General features: G+C 39.5%; 1 protein-coding gene across 1 annotated transcript in view; it reads right to left on the reverse strand.

The window, feature by feature from the left end:
• OSGIN2 (oxidative stress induced growth inhibitor family member 2) overlaps positions 1-4,059 on the reverse strand; it is a 17,824-nt gene extending 13,765 nt beyond the window's left edge. The window contains exon 1 of the mRNA XM_063450334.1: positions 3,831-4,059. The gene's annotated coding sequence lies outside the window, so the exon portion shown is untranslated. The remainder of the gene's footprint in view (positions 1-3,830) is intronic.
• Positions 4,060-7,040: the final 2,981 nt, after the last annotated feature.

The following is a 7,040-nucleotide window of genomic DNA, read 5'->3' on the forward strand; positions in this document are numbered from 1 at the left end:
ATATGTGAGGAAGGCTGAACTTGATGGACGCAAGTCTCTTTTCAGCTATGTAACTATGTAACGTAAATGTTATTCAACTATCTGCTTATCTCTAAAGACTTTCTCTGTTATTTCTGCTAAGCCCTGAGTGAATACTTTTCTAACAACCTACTTTGTACCCCTACTTTTACCCTTTGTGTCACTATACCCCACTCCCTCTAGAATGTAAGCTCATTGAGCAGGGCCCTCAGCCCCTCTGTTCTTGTACGTCCAGTTGTCTGGTTACAATCACATGTCTGTTAGTCCACCCATTGTACAGCGCTATGGAATCTGATGGCACCATATAAATAAAATAATAATCGTGCCACTTTTTAAAGGAAAACTCCAGTGCCAGGAAAACAATCAGTTTTCCTGGCACTGGAGGTACCCTCTCCCTCCCACCCCCAAAACCCCGGTTACTGAAGGGGTGAAAACCCCTTCAGTCACTTACCTGAGGCAGCGACGATGTCCCTCATCGCTGTCTCCTCCTCCGCGCCGCTCCTCCTACTGTCTCCATCGGCCGGTGGGCGAGACTGATCCCGCCCACCGGCCGAGGAGACCTAATGCGCATGCGCGCCAATGCTGCGCATGCGCGCCAATGCTGCGCATGCGCATTAGCGCTCCCCATAGGAAAGCATTGAAAAAGATTTTCAATGCTTTGCTATGAGGAAATTAGCGACGTTGAAGGTCCTCACACAGCGCAAGGACACTCTAGCCCAGATAATCTGTGCTATGAAGGAGGAAGTGACCTCTAGTGGTTGTCTAGTAGACAGCCACTAGAGGTGGAGTTAACCCTGCAAGGTAATTATTGCAGTTTATTAAAAACTGCAATAATTACACTTGCGGGTTAAGAGTAGTGGGAGTTGGCACCCAGACCACTCCAATGGGCAGAAGTGGTCTGGGTGCCTGGAGTGTCCCTTTAATCAAAATTGCAGTTTGGCTCAGGCTGAATATTATTGTATTACGAAGAGGGGTGTCCAGTGTATAGAAATCAATGCCATTATGGCGAAGATGGATTTAGTCTAATGACATTGATTTAAAGGTGGCATTTTGATGCCCCCTTTAAGTGGCAAATGTACTACTTTACAGAAAGAGCCAACTTAATTTATATAACTAATAACATTTACTATTGTTTTCATTATTTATTATATCAGAAATGAGTAGAAATATGGCTTGCATATGGATACTGTATTAATCAAGAAATATTTATATTGTAGCGTTCATAATATTTACATACATTTTGAATAAATAAAAAAGTCATGTTTTAATAAGAAGTTATCTTCTATCACTGAATAAGAAGCTGACCAAATAAGAAGCTAACTTCAACATCATCTATATTATGTAGGTTATAGAACACCCTATCAAAATATTACCTGCTCATTCAACAGCATAGAGAATGAGAGGAAAGGGGATCTAGCTGCTAATTACTTACCACTACTCTCCCTTCCTTATACATAGAATACAAGAAGGAAGGTATTCACCAATGTCCCCTGATAGGATCTTAAAAAGCCCTCCCAGGTAAGGGTCACCATGTCCAACGCCCACAAGTTATTCCAGTGACATTCACAAAGATAAATGAAAAAAAATGAAAAAAACCCACATAAAAAAAAAAAGGTAAGGACAAGAACACGAATATAAATTGTTTTTTCAGTTTGCTACATCTGCCCTTGTGTTGGCCCCTTCCAATATGCCGGATGTATGCCACTTCTATGCCCTTCTTGTCTATTACCCTGGAATTATCTAGATAAATAGTTAAAGGAACACTATAGTCACCTAAATTATTTTAGCTAAATAAAGCAGTTTTAGTGTATGGATCATTCCCCTGCAATTTCACTGCTCAATTCACTGTAATTTAGGAGTTAAATCACTTTGTTTCTGTTTATGCAGCCCTAGCCACACCTCCCCTGGCTATGATTGACAGAGCCTGCATGAAAAAAAAACTGGTTTCACTTTCAAACAGATGTAATTTACCTTAAATAATTGTATCTCAATCTCTAAATTGAACTTTAATCACATACAGGAGGCTCTTGCAGGGTCTAGCAAGCTATTAACATAGCAGGGGATAAGAAAATCTTAATTAAACAGAACTTGCAATAAAGAAAGCCTAAATAGGGCTCTCTTTACAGGAAGTGTTTATGGAAGGCTGTGCAAGTCACATGCAGGGAGGTGTGACTAGGGTTTATAAACAAAGGGATTTAACTCCTAAATGACAGAGGATTGAGCAGTGAGGCTGCAGGGGCATGATCTATACACCAAAACTGCTTCATTAAGCTAAAGTTGCTCAGGTGACTATAGTGTCCCTTTAAGGTGTGTACTAAACTAATGTTTAGCTTACTTCCAACACTAGAAATCATGTACTTATACATATAAGGAATACATTGTTTAAACTCTGCGCAGAGTCCTTTGAAGCACAAAATTATTTCAATTTCTCAAAGAAATGTACAAAACAGAAAGTTGGGAGCACCACTTAATTTTAGGGGTTGATAATTAGCCATTAATATAAAATAAAACATATATATATACACACACACCACACAAAACTATTAGAAAGCACCAACAGACGACAAACATCACAGAAATAAAAGTCTCATAAGGTTTAGAAGGAAAGGTTATAAAATAAAGTGTGTCCATCACAGCACTTTTACCAAGCATCCTCTGTAAAGGTGACTACACCCTCCACCCCCTTTAATTCACTCTGAAGCCTCATGAACTCAACTGTTTATCATCAAACCAAATAAAAGGTAAATAAATTCGTGTTTATAATAATGAAACTTCAGCCTTTTTAATTGACCCGGTCTGTATGGTTCTAGGAGTGAAACTGTACTCAACTCTTATTGAGTCTTTAGGCTGGCAAAATTATATTTTATTTGCAATTATGGTTATAAATTCAGATCACTGAAAACCCCAATATTAGAATATATTTTAAAGCTAGTTACATAATGTAGTTTTACAACATTTCCTGTCTGGCCCCAAAAGATCCCAGCAGCAGTCCAAGTAATAAAGCAGCTCTCAATATTATTGGTGTCAAAGCCCTATATATGATTATTTCCTGAGCACACTGAACAGACTATTCACTTGAACCTTCTGTAAAAAGGTCGTGTGAACACAGGGGGAAAGAAAAAGAAAAAAAAAAAATCCAAACATTACACTATGTGTACATCTCAGCAGCAACAACCCTCACTTTCTGATGCAATAGACAAGATGCTGCACTTTCCATACATCAAGTGCTGAGCAGGAGATCAGAGCTCAACCATGACTTTTAGATTCAGACATTGGCCCTGCAGACAGCATGGACTTAACATTCATTAAATGTAAAACATTGCACCCAAATATTTATTTATATTGATATTAAAAGAAAGCTTTAATTGTGGCTAAATGATTCCGATTCATAGCTCATGGTGTCTGGGCATTGCATAGATAATGCCTTGTGCAGGGCTTCCCATAGTGATGCTGCCCTGGAAGATGCATGTTTTATAACCCTCCATCATTAAAGAGGCGGTTTGATCACCATGGCATTTCAGCAGCCAGGGAGCCGGGGGAATGGATCCAACAGCGGATACAATGTATCTCTCTCTGGAACACAGCGTGGAATCCCGAGAACCCTGAGCCAGCTCTGTGATAGGCTCCTGGGCTCTCTTAAAGAGACATTTATTCATTTTGTAGCTTAGTGAGGGCAGGGATGAATTAAACACACCGGGCACCTGCTCCTCCAGGATGTGATCCCTAACAAGGAGTGTGATGCCAGGCTCACTAAGTGATGAGTGCCCACGCCCCCCCCTGCCCTTTGCCCATTCATATATTTTCCTACTCACCCAGCAGCCTGGCAAGTTCCACGATACACGCAGCTCACGGTGCGGCAGCCAGGAGGCGGCTGGGCATGGTGTGTGGATGGAGCACAGTCTGCCGTGCAGATCCTTCAGCCTCCTATAAAAGCAGGCAGCTTGGGCAAGACCGGGCTACCGGCGATTTAAAGCACTGAGCCAGGGGTGTGGAGCACACAGCACCGGCCAGTGATGTCTGTCATTGCCGGGAGGAGGAGTGCAGGCTTTGGAGAGTAAGGGAGGAGTCACAGGAGGCCGGAGATGGGGGACTCGCAAGATGCTGGGGAGGAGAGGAGGCTTAGGGGGCGTAGTGATGCTACCGACAGTGGTGGGATATTAGATCACGTTATTGCTGTGTCTGTGCTGGTTTTTTAGATCATTTATTAGGAATATTTATATTATCCTGCTAAACACTGATCATCCCCACTTCTTAGCAATGTGACAAAGAAATTACTGATGAATTAAAAATATCAATAAAATTCAATGTATATTATACATAACAAACCTGCAGCCTGGCTGGCTGAGCATGATGGACAGTGAATTCATATCACTTGGCTTTCAGCTTTTACTAGTTCCTGGCTTACAGATGTATTTTATATATCCATACATTTGTTGCAGTGTGGATTTTATACTTTACAGTTAGCTATGTTGGGTGTTTAAAAAAAATAAATATATATATATATATATAGTCTTCATTATTATTATTATTTTTTAATAATGCCCTACTGCCCTACCTAGCCTGCACTGGTTTTCCTTGCAGCAGAGGTTTTTAATATTTTTACATATTTTTTTTATGCTTATATATTAATGCAACCCTAGTTAAGATTTTCAGGGCAAAGTATATCCTAATGCGGTTATATTCCTATTATTAACCTGTAAACACCTGCTTTACTGAGCCATTTATACCGTCCGTGCTATATTTTATGTTCATCAGTTCATCAATTTAACATTTCGTCAAGCTTTTAAGCAACTTCTCTTATGTAAAATAATCAGTATACCTATAATTAATCATCACCAGAGCCACATTAAGACTGTCCACTGCCTTAGAGAGGAGGCCGTAATGTCCGCACCCCTAGATCCCTGGGCTATGTTCCGTTAGTGGGGGTGGCTGAGTGTGTGGTGGTTGGATTTTGTGACTGGTTGAGTGTTGTGTGTATGTGTAGTGGGAGGAGTAGTGGAGAAAGACAAAAGCTGTACGTGTGTGTGAGCATTGAACGGATATAGGCCTATATAATCTACCTTAGCTCACATTGTAATATATTAATGAGTACATTCTCACAAAAAAATCAATTATTCAATAAGGTACATACATTAAAAATGTGTGTTTGTATAGTTCAGTCATTGCACTGATTAAGTTTGCATCTTCTTGTTGAAATCCTATAAAGAGAAGATAACCAACTGGGTCAAAATATGTTTTGTTTTATCTTTCTTAAACAGTATAACACATACTTTTCATATCTACACCAGCATGACTGAGCAAATTCATTCCACTGTCATCCCCCTCTAGATTATCTAAAATAAAATTTTCCCTCAAACTCCTCAATTCCTACCCTCATATGCAATCTCCTTACCCAGGACGGCCTCATCTCCTGGTCCTTCACACCATAGGTGATTGAGTGAGACTTAATAATGCAGCCAGTGAAATGATGGCTGAGTTCAGAGAACACCCTCAGTCGAATAGATGGACATTAGTGACTTCTGACTGCTCTTTCTCCAGTACCTGGAAGGGTGGCATAGGGGCTTAACCTTAATTAATTTAGAAGGCCAACTAGACTGGGTTCCAGTTTGGAGGCTGCTCAGAGAAATACGGTAGATATTAGATCTAATGTAATGTAGATTTATGAAACTAATCATCTGGATTGCCCCAATATATTTCAAATTATATTCACAGATATTGTCTTGGCACAGATTTTGAATTTAGGGAATTACCCTGTCGATTTTAGAGTAAAACTACTTGGGAATTGGTAGTTTTCTGCTTACTTCTTGGGAGAACAGGAAGCCAATAACTATGATGAGCTTATTCACTAAATCAGAAAGAGCAGAGAAATGACAAGGCAAGTGCATTTTTTTGTGGGTTGAAAAAAATCCTAACTTCTCACTAAAGCTAGGAGGATCTGCAATTTTACAGCATGATATGAGGCTTTAGAGCTGCTATTTTAACGCTAAGACAACAGGTAAAAATTATTAGTGAAGAAGGACGTAAATAAAAAGTACAAAATACATACATATGTATACATCATACATACTCCTCCTACTCTGGCAGCTTGATCAAACTCAGATACTGCAGTCCACCAGGAAATATCTCAGTAGGCCAGCATTGAGAGTACAGACCAGCAGTCCATGCACAAGCCTACACTGTGCCGGGTAATCAAAGGCCCTGTACAGTTCCTACCTAATGTCACACTCACTAAAGTTTCCTTAGTGGCGTAAAATTTATGGGTCAATATTTCTCTTAGGTGACTGAAAAAAGTCCTCTATCAGGGAACAGCAATGCTTCCTGTTAGCCAATCAAAAATACATTCAATGTAATCCCAAATGTCAAAATCTAACAAAAAATCTCAGATAAACTACCCCGGTATTTAATGTACCAGAATCACTGCATGATGATCACGCCTGGGTAAGCCACGGGGCACAATGGATGAATGGAAAGACACAAGTGGAAATGTACAGTTGGCCGTAATGGCAGAGTTGATTCTTGGATCTTATTTGCAGAACACAAAATATATCTACAAGTCAGCCTTTTATACTTCAAAAAGCATGACCTTGATGAAGAAGTTTACCTTCCATGTTTTCTGATGTACTTAAAATAGTACCTATATAATAGTAGATTTTATGCCCACAAAATACAAAGCATAGACGTTATCTGAAAGTAAACGAGAAAAAAAACCTTTCAAATTAACAGATTTACTTACATGTTAGCTGAAGTGCTACCTTGACCAAGGTGGCCCCGAAGGAACATATGTACATATGTTTAATCTACTACATTTTACTTTATATCTTGTGGTATTAAATTAACAGAGGAGATGTACAACATAGATACCAAACTAATAACATAACATAAATATGTTCAACTGAGGTTGCACGAGTTGCGAAACAGATATCGAGTAACACTAATAACATCATCACAATATCCAAATGATTGAAACGGGAATAATACAAAATGTTCAGCTGGAGGTGTAAAAGGACACAACCAAGACATTG

The sequence above is a fragment of the Pelobates fuscus genome, chromosome 4 (genome assembly GCF_036172605.1).
Source record: "Pelobates fuscus isolate aPelFus1 chromosome 4, aPelFus1.pri, whole genome shotgun sequence".
NCBI classification, from domain to species: Eukaryota; Metazoa; Chordata; class Amphibia; order Anura; family Pelobatidae; genus Pelobates; species Pelobates fuscus.